Raw genomic sequence first — 14991 nt, forward strand, 5'->3', positions numbered from 1 at the left:
TGCATGTTTTTCATATGTATCAATGAATATTAAAGGTTAAATGATTTTATTTTTTTTAAAAAGATAGAGGACCATGAAAGCCTCTTGTGCAATTTAGTCAGAGTTCAAAGGTCTGACAAAGGGAGGCTAGAGTGTTAATGGTGTAAGTCTGCATCTGAGTTCAAAAGTATTAGAACCAGGGGCATGGATGTCCTAGGACAGGAAAAGAAGGATTATCACCACCGTTCCTAAAGCCATCATGCTGATATGTTCTGACTCCCTGGCCTCAGAATTCCTCAGCTTTCTCAGCATGAAAGGCCTTCAACTCTGTTCCACTTCAGCCACCAACACAATGGGCCTCGTAATCACTAAGAATTGCTCCACTTCTAGGAGATGGAACCTAGCAGTCCTCTCTACCACCTCCATTTCTCCAGCTGTTCCTACACCCTTTCTTTGTACTGCACCTGGTCCATGCCCTCGACATAACCCTTTAAGTCCCTCAGTCTAAGTATTTAAACTCTGCCCACTCTAGCACTGCAGCCTCTCTCAAACCCTTGAATTCCATCAAGATCACCATGCCAAGGCCCAAACCTTGTTTTGGATTGCTCTGATTTTATTCAGAGACACCCACAGTTGCTGGCACAAGTCACAAAAGTCGTACCAGTTTTATCAGTTTCCTAGAGCAGCTGCAACAAATGACCATAAAATCGGTGCCTTAAAACAACAGAAATTATTCTCACAGTTCTAGAGACCAGGAGTCCAACATCAAATTTTGGCAGCGCCACTCTCCCCTTAAAGGCTGTAGACAATACTTTCTTCCCTTTTTTAAAAATTTCTTTATTTGACAGAGAGAGAGTACAAGCAGGGGGAGCGGCAGGCAGAGGGAGAAGCAGGCTCCCTGCTGAGCAGAGAGCCCAATGTGGGGCTTGATCCCAGGACCCTGGGATCGTGACTTGAGCCAAAGGCAGATACTTAACTTGGTGTCAGAGCTGCCCAGGCGCCCTAGAGAATACTTTCTTATCTCTCCCATCTTCTAGTAGTTCCTGGTGTTCCTTAGTGTGGGGCTGTAGAACTCCAGTCTCTCTTCCATCTTTACACAGCTTTCTTCCCTGTGTCTCCATGTCTATGATCTCCCTCTCCTTTTTCAGCATTCATTGGATTTAGGGCTCGCCCTAAATCTGGGATGACATTATTAAGAGATCATTAATTTGATTACATCTGCAAGACTATCCTATTAAGGTCACATTCGCAGATACCAGGGGTTAGGGACTAAAACATATATTTGGTGGTGGGGGGGGGATGCAGTTCACTACACTATACTAAATCATTGCTGATTCTTGCCATTCCTTGCTGTTCCCCTCAACCCCATCTCTGTGTATCCAAATCTAATGTATCCAATTCCAAACATGGCCTCTTCCATGAAGCATTTCCACAATTTTCCCTTAGAAGCAACTTCTCTTTTCTCTAAAACTCCCATCTGCTCCCCCCCCATTTATAACTTTAACAATTTCTACCTTTTATTGGTGCTATGTAAGAGAGCTTTACACTTTCTCTGGTTAACTGGATTGCAGAAAGTGCTGCCCTCATGTCTCACTTTGGAATCTTTGGTCAGTCTAGAATCATTTAGGTTGCTCCTGCCGTCACTGAACATGCTGCCCTGGCCCTTCTACCTGAAGGTCCCTGTCTTTCTTAACCAACAGAGCTTTAAGTGATTCTTCTTTCCTAACCAGTTCCCTATGTTCCTGCCTCTTAGCTCCTCCTTTTCCCCCATCTTCTGCTCAGCAAGCTGTCCCTTCCCTACCTCCACCTCTCAGTCTCCCACCTTGTTCAGACATGAAGCACAATTCTGCCCCTCAGGTTACCAGGTGCCTCCTTATTCTCTTCACTTCCTTGGAGGCCTTCTCCAACATTCTTTTTTTTTTTTAAAGATTTTATTTAAATTATTTGACAGAGAGAGACAGCGAGAGAGGGAACACAAGCAAGGGGAGTGAAAGAGGGAGAAGCAGGCTTCCCGTGGAGCAGGGAGCCTGATGCAGGGCTCGATCCCAGGATCCTAGTACCATGACCTGAGCCAAAGGCAGACGCTTAACATATGCTTAACGGCTGAGCCACCCAGGTGCCCCTCCAACCTTCTGTACCTGACTAGAAGTCCTTCACTTTCTCCAAGAATACTCTTCACTTTCTTTGCTTTTCCTGAGGTATTAGTTCACTTCCTTCTTATACCCAACAGCTTTCAATCCCCCAGAAGTACTGCATTCTTTTCTTTTTTTCCATAGTTTGTCCCTACTTCTATGAGTACCTGCTAGATGTGTTGCATTAAAATTACTTATTCAGGTTTTGCTGACCTCACCCTTCCCACTCACACTGCACTCAAATTCAATTTGTAGTTATACCCAATAATGGGTTTGGATGTATGTGTTCAGAACTATGATACACTGGGTACACCTAGCTGGAATGGTAGAAGATATGAAAAGGGATGGAGATTCAAAGAAAATCTTTGAGCTCACAAGAAGTTCCAGTACTGCCTTTTGAATATAGTGATTCTGCCACCCTTGAGGATGCCCTTTCCCATCTCAACCAAAAGAGTCTTAGTGATTCTCTCCATTTCTGGATTTTGCATTCTGGATACTGTATATTGCATTTAAGCTAAAATGCAGCCATGATACGACAACTGCTTAGAAATTCTAAGAGTCATAGTATGGTACTAGATTAAGAAATGTTTCTTTTAGGGGTGTGTGGATGGCTCAGTCAGTTGAGCGCCTGACTCTTGATTTTGGCTCAGGTCACGATCTCAAGGTCCTGAGATTGAGCCCCTTATCCAGCTCAGCACTGAGCATGGAGCCTGCTTAGAATTCTCTCTCTCCCTCTCCCGTTGTCCCTTTCCCACTGCTCATGCACGCAGGCTCTCTCACTCACTCTCAAAAAAAAATGTTTCTTTCAATCAGTGGCTTCTCCTCCTAACTTCTTTTTCTTTTATAATTCCTGTTACAATTCTAAAAGCCTCCATGGATTATGCTAATTTCACAATTATTTCTATTAAATGGGTGATTTTAATCATTTGGTCTGAACTATGCTATTCTAAAGCAATTAACATCTAGAAACTGGAAAAATTATATATGACTCTCCACTGGATCATAAGCTTGTTTAGAGTAAGGATTTTATAATATATATTTCTATGTTCCCACTGCCCAATGGGTCCTGATATATGAAAGATATTCAATCACTGAATGAATTTTGTTTCTCCCTACTCCAGTTTGTCTGGGAAAATGAAATTATCTGACCCTCACCTCCATCACTAGAGGAAGCTTCTTTCTCATGGAGCTTAGGAAACCTAGTTTCCTGAAGGTATTGTGGGCATTTGAGGCGTGCTTACTGGGGAACATCAAAAGTAATGAAGATCATCAAGGTATAGTCCATACCACCCCCATCCCCTGAAATTTTAATCTTATAATCAATGCAGGTGTGATCCTAAGTAAATGAGAGGAAGATAAAGAAAAAGAAAGAAAGAAAGAAAGAAAGAAAGAAAGAAAGAAAGAAAGAAAGAAAGGAAGGAAGGAAGGAAGTTGGGAAGGAGCATCTTAGACTGCAGTGCAATCTAAGGAAGGTCAGCAAGAAAACTGATTGCCACCATGTACTCTCTGCTATAACATATGATTTGTTACTTTGTCAAGAAGTTAGGAAAGAAGGAAGGACAGAGAGAAGGAAGGAGGGTAAGAGAAAGAAAAAAAGCAAGGAAAAAGGTAAGGGAAAATACTAAGTACGTGTTGGCGTAGTCTTCACTTGCAGAATGAAATGGTCATGGGCTAGAAGAAGCCCCAGATGGAAGCACTGCAGTAATTAAAAGTTGGTGAAGCATTTCTTGCACAATGTAAAAACATGCTTTGATGCAATCAAAACTGAATTCTAAGTGACATTTTCAAGCAGTGTAACTGGGAAAATCAGTGCATCTCTGAGCTACAATTGTCATTCATAAATGGCAATAGTAGTAACAATCCTATAGAATACTTGGAAGAATTAAATTAAGCATATGTAAAGTGTCTATCACAGTGCCAGGTGTGCATCAGGTGGTTAATAAATAGTAATCCTACTGACTTTAGTTTGAGAGGAGAGTCCAGTGTAGACAGGAAGGATAGTGTAGATGGAAATTGATTCTGGATATCTAAAGAAGAAAATTAACTATTGGAAGGAGGAAATTGTCAAGAAAGCTGGAAAAAAATTCAAAAAGCAAGTAAATCTAGAAGCAGGGAAACACAGCCAAGGTCATACCACAAGAACAGTCTGGTTAGGACATTGACCTAAAACAACTGTTGCCAGGCCTTGCTGCTACTGCCCCTAGATTCTCAAGGCCATATTACCACTGTGAATAGTTTTTATATTGTCATGTATCTTTGCATTACTCCCACATTCATAGTCTTGAGTGGGAATACATCAGATTGTCAGAAACTAAGTAACAGGCCCACAGTGCAGCCTGAGAAGTATCTAACCCATTTGGCATCCCAAGTCCCGTAATGCAAGACTCTCTCTAAATAAAAGGGAGTTAAGATGAGAGTAGCCCAAAAAAGGGACAGTGATTTCTGTATTATTTAGGATAATGCTAGCAACTGTAACAAATGAACACCCAAACTTCCATGACCTAACATAATAGGAGCTTCCTATTTACTCATGAAACATTCCAGTGTAGGTCTTCTTTGCATGGTGGGCAGCTTTCTCTATGTGGTGGTTCAGGGTCACAGGCTTTTCCCATCTTGTGGCCTCACCATCCTTAGAGTCCTCTATATTTAACTGGAGAATGTGAAGGAGACTGGTAGAGGAAGAGTTCTGTTTCTTAAAGACCCCAGCTACTCCTGGATATGGGGTCAAGCTTGGGGATGTAGTCCCTGGCTGACCAGCCACTTTGCAGCAACAACTTCACATGATAGAAGGTGTGTGTGTCGAGGGGGTGGGATTGGAATCTCAATTTTTGGGTTGAGGGATACCTGTCTATGCCACAGCCTCTGCTGGGTCAATGTATGTGGTAAAATATATGGGGAGTGGGGCAGGGAACTAGGGATTAAATGACCTTGAGAAGATGGGGAACCATTCTGCGTAGGTGAATGGGGAGTGGGAAATGAGGTAGAACACTGAGAAGTTGAAGTAGGAGGCAACATTAATTCTGGAGTGCAGGATTGTCTAAACAACTCAGCACCCTTGACAACTCTTTTCCTATGGTGGTTAAACTGAGCTCCTTCTATGTACAGGGCACTTTGTGAAGTGTAGAGGTTAGCAAGGTGACATAATGGTAACTATCTCCCTGACACTTCTAAACTAATTGGGAAGATATATACATAGAAACATAAGTTTTGCTTTCTTGGTGGCATTTGGGAAATATCAGATGGGTGGTAGTGGGAAGTACTGTAAGAGTTCAAAGTGAGAACTTATCACTGACAGCTGGGAGCTTAGGGTGTGTGTTAGGCCAGGTTCGCCAAGAAGCTGGCAAGATAGGATTGAATGTGTAAGAAATTTATTAGGGTAAATACCTGTGAAAGAAAATGGGGAGGGAACCAGGGGAGTCTGGAGAGACTTTAGACTGCAAACATAAGGTAAATCTGACCCTGAGTGAAGGAGAGAGGAAAGAATGGAAGGCCAACTGAGTGGAAGCATCTTATGTAGAGCAGGTTAAGGAAAGTAGAGAAAGACCATCAAGGACTCCTTGAGCAAAGTCACTTGTCAGATGAGGCTCACATCTCTCAAGAAGGGCCCGCTGCAGTTTCCCTGCCACAGTCAGACATTGGCTCGATACAGCCTGCAAGATATGTAGCCTCAGAGCTGCCATGCATTTCAGAGGACAGCAGCTGGGGCCATTGGTCAATTACGCTCCTTGCAGATGGAGATCTGAGAGATACGTTCTCACGGCCACCGGTGCCTACCCTTTGCCCCACACAGATCTACCTCTTCCCACAGGTTTGGGAAGCAGTTCCTCCATGCTTCCTGTGGGCCTTTCTTCCCGAGGGGAAATTCAGAAGAGGGCGTTTAATGGAATGAAATATAGCTTCTCTTGCTGCAATTGATTTCAGGGCCATAACTAATACTCATTCTCTCCCTCCCTTACTATCCATTCTCAAATCCCCTCACCTTGGCAGGTCTTGGTGACTTACCTGGTGATGTGACCCAAACTTTCATCTGGAAGGCCTGAGCCATTGGTAATCATACTTATGTTAGGCCAGAGTTGCTTCCTATGTCCATTCATGGTTTCAACAAAGCAAGAGAATACCAGGAGGCACCAAAGTGGGGTGTCTGGCTTCCATATGTGTTCTTCCTTGTCCTCACTGTGCAAAAGCAGCCCTCCTGCTGATCAGGGTCAATTACCCTTGCTGGATGGCAATTCTTCTCGCCTGTTGGTTCCTGGACGGAAGGCGTTCAAAGTGTCCTGGCAGCAGCTGTGGCTTGTAATTCAATGGGACCTTTGCTATATCCCCTGGTGAAAGTATGCTCTCTTTGGGGACTAGGACCTCTAATCCTGCAGAGTCAAGAGTTGTGGGGACAGGAAGCACAAAATCCCTCAGTGGGGCATCTGGTATGATAGTAAGTAGGGTCACTCCTGCTTCTATCTCTTGGTTCCCAGACCCGTGTATTCTTATTATTGAGGACACAGCACTATATAGAGGTCTGTGATTTAAAACATACACTGTGTCCTGTAGGGGCCTGCTCCTCCCTCCAGACTGCTACCTCTGTACTGTACTTCAGTGCTGTTAGGTCATTTAGACCTCCCTTGACTGAACATTTTAATGTCTCTGGGGCTCTGCTGCTCTAACAATTAGGTCTTCATGCTGCCACTCAGCTGTGCATTCCCTTCCCTTGACAGAGATAAAGATCTCTTTGTAAGCTATCCCAAAGGCCCTGTGGCTCTCTCACTTAACCAAAAACTGCTTATTAATGGCCTTCAGTCCCTCGTGATTTCTCTGCAGGATGTCAGTGCAACTTAGTAGGGATCGCCCAATTTTACTATCTTTGTAGGCATTGTCCCTCCCCCCTGCCCCATGTTTTTCAAATGCCTGCATCATCACATCTGCCACAGCATTCCTCTCCACAGGGACATTTTGCCAGGTTAACACTAGTGAAATCTTTAGCAGTTGAGCTACCCACCTTGTGCCAGGAACTACCTATGTCTCATCTACTAAGCAGGGTGGCATCCTCTTTGCCTGATGGGCAGTACATGAGCCAGTCCAAATTCCTATCTTACCACCTTTTTTCTTGGGCCACTCCCAGTACCACTTGTGTTTGTCTGGGTTCGTAAGAAATGGATGCCAGACAAGATTAACTATGCAAGAAATTTATTAGAGGAAATGCCTGTAAGAGAAAATGGGGAGGCAAATAAAGGAGGCTGGGAGAGCCAAGAGACTACAAAGCAAGTCTGACCCTGAGTGAAAGGAGGAAGGCAGGAAGGAAGGGAGGAGGGAAGGAAGGAAGGAAGTTTGGATGGAAGCATCTTATGCCCCCATGCAGTTCTAAGGCAAGTTTGACAAGGCTATTTGGGGTTTCTCAGTCACTTTTCAGAGGACTCTGGTATCTCCCAGAAATGGGCCTGCCTTAGTATCTCTGCCATACTCAGTCATTGGCTAGGAGCAGCCCATGGGAAGCAAAGCCTTGGTGCAAACACAGTGACGAATTTCAGAAGGTAGTAGCTAGGGCCTCCAGTTGATTATGCTTACTGCAATCAGTGATCTGAGAAGTGCAGGCTCATGCCACCACATTAATCTTCATGGAGGAGGCAAATAAGATCAGGGCCTAGAAAATAGGTAGGATTTAGCTAAGTGGTGATGGGCAGAAGATACACGCAATGATGATAGGTTAGCAGAGTGTATTATTGTGTTCTAGATAAAATAAATAGGGCACCTTATCTGAAGGGCACCTTATCTAAAAGGCTCATTTTAGCAGTATCATAGGAAAAAGTGTTGGAAAGGTAAGGAATGAAAGAATACCTTGAATACCGGGGTTAGAAAATTAGACTCTATCCTATAGGCATTGGGAAGCCATGGATATTAAGTCTACACTTTACCTAACCTCTCAGTAGCATTGAATACTAATGATCTTTCTGTCCTGTTTTACCTCCTCTTTCCAAAAAAATTTCCTGGTTTCTTTGCTATAACAAACTCCTAGTTTTCCTCCTATATCATTAGCCACTTATTCTCAGTCTCTTTTGTGCAGTCCTTCATGACTTGAAAGTGGGTGATTTATCCAAGCAAGAATATGAATGGAGTAGAGCAAAAGTCTACAGGTAGGATTAATTAGTTATTTAGTTAATTAATCTATCCAGGCACATATTTCATGAGTATGCCACTCTCAAACCTGAACTCTTTTTTTTTTTTTAAAGATTTTTTTATTTATTCGACACAGATAGAGACAGCCATCGAGAGAGGGAACACAAGCAGGGGAAGTGGGAGAGGAAGAAGCAGGCTCATAGCAGAGGAGCCTGATGTGGGGCTCGATCCCACAACGCTGGGATCACGCCCTGAGCCGAAGGCAGACGCTTAACCGCTGTGCCACCCAGGCGCCCCTCAAACCTGAACTCTTTAGTGGCTTCTCAATGTTCATACAACAAAGACAAACATACTTAACGTGGCCTATAAGATGCTGTACAACTTAGACCCTACGTATCTCTCTTACTCCTCTAGTACATCCTCCCAGTATCTGCTCCAGCCACACTGGTCTTCTGTCAACTCTTTAAAATGACCATGTTTCTCCTTCTGCCGGGTCTTGCCTTCCCTGGGTGGAAGGTTCATCTCTCCCCTTTATAGTAGTTAATCTCTACTCATCCTCATATTTCAGTTTGACACCTGGTAAGAGAAGCCTTCCCTGACTTCTTTATCTAAATCAAATCCTTCTGGTAATATGTCACCTAGCAGCATGCTCCTTTTATTTGTAATTATCACATTTGTCATTTTATATTTATTTGTGTGAATATTTGATTAATGTCTATCTTGTCAGTCTTTCCAACTATGCTGCAATGGCACATGAAGGTAAGGGCTGTGTCTATATTTTTATTCTTTTTATATCACTTCAGACAACAACTAAAACATACTTAGCATAATACCTTGAATAATGAATGCATGAATGAATGAACAGTAGTTCCTGAGCAGGGGAGGGTGGTAATGTTTTTGCAAAATACAGTTTCAGATAGCTTAATAAGAAAATAACTGTTTAAGATGAATCACAGGTCTGAGAGACTTAGACTACAGAGTCTGGCTAGAAGTCAACTGTAAGTTAGAGGTAAAGATGGTATATTAGGGTAAAAGCTAAGTTGCTGTATTGAAAGAACTCCTTAATACAATGGCTTAAATGAAGTAAAGGTTTATTTCCCTCTTATGGATGTCTTCAAAATTTACCTGCAACAATATGCACTAGAGTGTTATTTAAATAGTGATAAATTAATAACCTCAATATCCAACAATGTACTTAAGTAGATTGTGGCATTTCTATTCAATGGAATAGCATCACCCGTTAAAAAGTCACAATGGTAGAACAGAGGCTCTCACACTTCTGAGTACATCAGAATTACCTGAAGGGGCTATTAAAATAGCCTACTGCTCTTACCCCCAGAGTTTCTGATTTAGTAGGTCTGGAGCAGTGAGCAAGAATTTGCATTTGCAAGTGCTTAGGTGATGCTGATTCTGCCAGGGACCACAATTTGAGAACCACTGCTGTAGGAAGAAATTTAACAACATGGATTTGTGGCATGTTGTCAACTGAAAAAAGCAGGCTCCAAAATAGAATTATGTTCATGATCTCATTTTGGTAGAAAAATATATGTATTTATGTACACATCAATAGAAGTCTCTTAAGACAAACATTATTAACAGGTTTATTTATAGATGGTCTTTTTTATGTTTGTAAGTTGTTTACAGTTATTATTTATAATAAAGTAGCTTGTTGGTTTTGCTTTTTTTGTGGTAAAATACAATAATAGTTACCATCTTAACCATTTTTAAGTGTACAGTTCAGTGGTATTAAGTATATTTACACTGTTGTGCAACCACCACCATCACCCATCCCTGTAACTCTTTTTTATCTTGTAAAACTGAAATTCTTGTAAAACAATAACTCTCTGATATCCCCTCAACCACTACTATACTTTCAGTCTTTAGTTTGATTCTTCTAAGTACCTCATATAAGTGGAATCATAATAATTGTGATAAGGTGATTTGTTGTTGGTTTTGTTTTTTTTTTTTTTTAGTTTTTGTTTTGCTTGTTTTTTAGAGAGGAAGGTGGGGGAGGGGAAGAGGGAGTGGGAGAGAAAGAATCTTAAGCAAGTTCCATGCCCAGCGAGGAGCCCAACATGGGGTTCAGTCTCAGAACCCTGAGATCATGACCTGAGCCAAAATTAAGAGTTAGATGCTTAAGCAACTGAGCCACCCAGGAGCCCCAGGTAATATTATTGTTTTAAGAAAAAAAAAATGATTAGACTTTTGGTGGGGGGAGTGGTCAAAGTGGTAATTCCAAGGTTATACACATTAGAGAAAGAGTGACAAAGACATGGACAAGAGTAAAGTGAGATCTGGATATTGGAAAAATAATTATGAGTTTGGTTTTGGATATATAAATTATAAGGTGACTGCAGGACATCTAGATGAAAATACAAGCAAGAAGCTAGAGATGCAAATCTGAAGCTCAGAAGAGATAATCAAAGTGCAGATATTGATATCATAGTTATTTAAGAAGAAGGTATTGCTTGAACCATTTGAGTAAATGAGTTGCCAGAGTGAAAGCATGAAATAAGAAGGGCTAATGACTGTGTCCTGAATTCATTCATTCAACTACTCATTCATTCATTCAAAAATAAATGAACTAGTACTTTAGGCTCTCAAAAAAACTTAGAGTCTAATAAGTGAGACAGAGATGTAAATAGCTGATTTTAATTTAGGGGTATCTTAAATATCAAACTGAAATAAGAAATAATCTGCAAATGAGAAAGAGAAAACACAGAAATAGGAAAACTCAGTACCAATTGTAGAACAGTGGAGAATGTTTTCAGAAGAGAGATGTAATAATGATAAAATTTTTTCAGACAGAACATTGAAAGAAAATAAGGGTCAAGGTTTGGTAAATTAGGTTGATATTGTTGAATGCTACCTATCCTTTGTTCCAGGATTGGACCTTACAGCCCACAGATAGGGACAATGAAGCTGAGGACCTCAACTGTTGCAACAATCTTTCTCAGGGCCAAGAGACAACAATACTAGCCCTGCCACCACTAGCCACTGCCCCATCCTCTCTCGCTTCCTAGTTCACAGAAAAAGAGGGAGGAAATGGAGAGCCAGAGTCCAGTCTTGTGATTGTGTATTCCTCTCACAGGACAGCCGTGCTTTTTCTCTATTCTCAACATCAAGTAAGGCTAGAATGGGGGTGAGTGGGAAGGGGAAGCTGATTTCCTGGTTGAATGTATTCTTGGGCAGGGGACTCAATCTGAGCAAAGGGAAAGAAACCGGAGAGAGATATTAAGTGGGGATTGGGGCTGTGCTATGGAATAGCCTAAAGTCCCACCGTTTTTTCAGAGAGGAGATGAGTGTTTCCTGTTAGATGGGCCCTGAGGAAAGTAACTCAGATTGAACCATTCTGGCAATATCCCTCTTAAGGGAGCTAACACCACCAAGAGGGGCCTAGCATCTAGAGGCTATGGGATAAAGTGCTGCAAATGGGAACAGAAGAGGCCCTGGAAGTGGCCAAGGCAGAGGTATTCTCCTAAGTGAGTGCACATGTGACTGAACACTCAGAAGTAGTCCTAGAAAAATACAAATATATATCTGAAGAGACACCGTGCACTTGGATGTCTGCCACTCAGAACTTTAGTTGCTAGTTAAGGTTAACCAGAGAAGCAGTGGCAACCATTAGTGAGAGCCTCAGTCCTCCTCATTTGAGCAGACAGTTGTATGGGTCCAGGGCAAGAGTACAAATGGCAGCTCACAGGCCCACATACCATATGTCTCAAAATTTACAAGTTATAAATCAAACTAACAAACTTTTAAGTAAAATACGTTTCATCCTCCTACTCTGACAAATATATTTTCAAAACAACATGAAAGTTGAGGTTTGAATTTAGTATTTTTGAAATCCTCAGAAATTTGCAAAATTTGTCTCCCAACCATAAATCCTGGCTCACCTCCCTTCTCTTCCTACTCTCTTTCTCATTTTTCAAGGACCCTAACTGGCTCAGCTCAACCCAAACATCCAATCTCTATTATCAATTGCTGTCTCTCGACCACTTCTCAGCTCTTGGGCAAATCTCCTTTGCTCTGTGGACCCCTCAACCTCAGGAGAGGCATTGCCAGAGTTGCCCCTTCTAGTCTGGGCCTAAGAGTGCTACTGCACTTGTCCATTTTTGTCTCCTGTTTACACCAATGGGTCAGAAGAGTTATATCTTGAAGAGAAAAGAGAGAGGAAAAGATGAAATTTTAAAACATTTTGAAATTGTAGTTCGTGGCCAAAATTGCAAGTGGCCATCCAGATTCTATTCTCTCCTTCTTCCTTAATACTAGAACTTCTGTTTTACTTGGCATGTCCATGCACCTATGAAAGGACTATATTTCCAGACCCCCTTCCAATTGGGCATGGCAAAGTGCCTAAGTTATGGGCCCAAGAAATGTAAGTGTTCTGTGGGATGCTAAAAATTGGAGCCCGCTTAAGAAGCACTGACTCAGCTGGGAGGTGGGCCCTTTTGTTCTCCCTTCCTCTTTCCTATTGTCTGAAATGCTGAAGTTTCAGTAGCTGTCTTGGACTGTAAAATGAACTTGAAGGTAGATGTATTTGGATGGTGGGCCACAAAGACAGAACCTGGGTCCTTGATGACAGTGAAACTGTCATACCAGCTGTACCTGGCCTACCTTTAGACTTTCTTTTTTTTTACATGAAAGATGTAAATTTCTCTTTTATTTAAGCAGTGTTACTTCAGATTTTCTGTGATTTTAGCCAGACTTATGCCTGATTCAGTTTTAAAGCAGACTGCACTTGATTAGCCAGAAAGTTAAGGAATCTACCCAAAATGTAATATAAAGAAAGGAAAGGACATTTTAATATAACACCATTGAAAGTAATGATTGGACAATAAGTCAAACAGTGGGGCCCTCTGTGGTTTTGAAGAACATAGTTTCAGCAGAGTGGTGGAGAAGGAAATCTTATTTCAAGAGGTCGAGAAATTAATGGTTAACAAAAAAAAAAGGAAATAAGGTTGAATTCTATCAAAACTTTGATAGATTAGATGAAGAGAGAGAAGATGTGAAAGATGGTTTGTGAAGCATATGGCACAGCTAGACAGAACTAGGGACTATATCAAGAGGGGTGGCAGGGTGAAGAAATAAAATTTGGGAAAACCATTGAGGGAAGTCCTCAAGGAAGCCAGAAACAGAAGGGAGGAATGAGAGATGGGGAATCATGGAATATTTGGAGGTAGAGAAGATCTTGATTTTCTAAACTGAGATAAGGTCCTCTGCAAAGAATTGGAAGGCAAGGTGAGATGGGTGTTTAAAGACATGGGCATGTGGAAAAGATTTGGAATAGTGCCATCAACAGCTAAGAAAGGTTTAGACCTTTCAAATAAGATTTTAATAGTAAAAGGAGCTACTGTTTATGATGCAAATGCTGCTTATTATGCTAGATACTTTATACACATTACATCACTAAAAATGAAAAATCTTCTCAGTTTGCTACCTATCTCTAGGACTAGTCCTTCTCAGTCTCTTTTGTGCTGTTTGTTAAATATTGGTGGTCATCAGAGTTTCATTCTTATTCCCACTGGGTAACCTGTATCTCTCCCATTATTTCTATTGCCATGTGTATGCTACTGACTCTCAAGTCTACATCTCAAAACTAAACCCCTTTCCCCTAAACACACAGCACCAAACTCATTTATCTAACTGCCTACTGGACATTCACTTGGACGTCCCAGACCACTTTTAACTATACATGTCCAGAACCTGCTTCCATCATTTCCCTCCAAACCTGTTTTTCTGTTGAGTTCCCAATCTCTGTGAACTTTTGGAATAGTTTTAAGAGTAGGGATTCTAGAACCAGACAGCCTGGATTCAATTCTCATTTCCTATTAGCTGTATGACCTTGAACAAACTACTAGACCTCTGTGATTCAGTTTCCTCATATGTGAAATGGGAATGATAAGAATGGCATTTACTTCATAGGACTGTAGAGCAGAGTAATGAGTTAATATGTTAAAAGACTTAGATCAGTGCCTGGCACATGGTAAAGCCATGGAAGTGTTCATTACCATGGCCACAGTTAGAGAACTTGGATATCATATCATCTTTGTCCCTCATCCTCACATCCCAACATGCCCAAAGTCCTATTCATTCAGTCTTGTTATCTCTCATCCCTCACTGCTACCACCTTAGTTTGATGTCCAAGATCAAGAGTCAGCAAATATTTTAACGTAAAATGCCAGATAGTAAATATTTTAGGTGCTGCACGTCACAACTACTCAAATCTGTTGTAGTTGTGCAAAAGATACCCTAGACAATTCTTAAATGGTTGAGCATGGCTGTGTTCCAGTAAAACTTTATTTATGGACACTGAAAATTGAATTTCATATAATTTTCATGTGTCATAAAATGTTATTATTTTAATTTAAAAAACATTTTAAAATGTAAAAAAAGCATTCTTGTGCGCCATGCAAAAATAGGCAAGATGCCAGATTTAGCCTTTGGACTATAATTTGCCAACCTCTGGGAAAGATCATCTTTTGGTAAAATACTGCAGTAGCTTCTTAGTTGGTCTCTCTGCTTCTAATCTTACCCCTGCACACTAAGTCAATTTTTTATGATGCCATTAACCTCAGGATGACCCTTATAATGTCCATAAGGTTTTTTGTAATCTGGTCTCTGTTTATTATTCCAACGCATTTCTCAACACTTTTCCTCCTGTTCTGTATTTACTGTATTTGCTACTCAACTATGTGAAGTTTTCCAAATACGCAAATTTCTTCCTCTAGGCCTTTTATATGCTCTTCCTTCTGTCTAGAGACTCTTCCGAATC

Source organism: Ailuropoda melanoleuca, chromosome 6 (assembly GCF_002007445.2).
Source record: "Ailuropoda melanoleuca isolate Jingjing chromosome 6, ASM200744v2, whole genome shotgun sequence".
In the NCBI taxonomy this organism is placed as follows: Eukaryota; Metazoa; Chordata; class Mammalia; order Carnivora; family Ursidae; genus Ailuropoda; species Ailuropoda melanoleuca.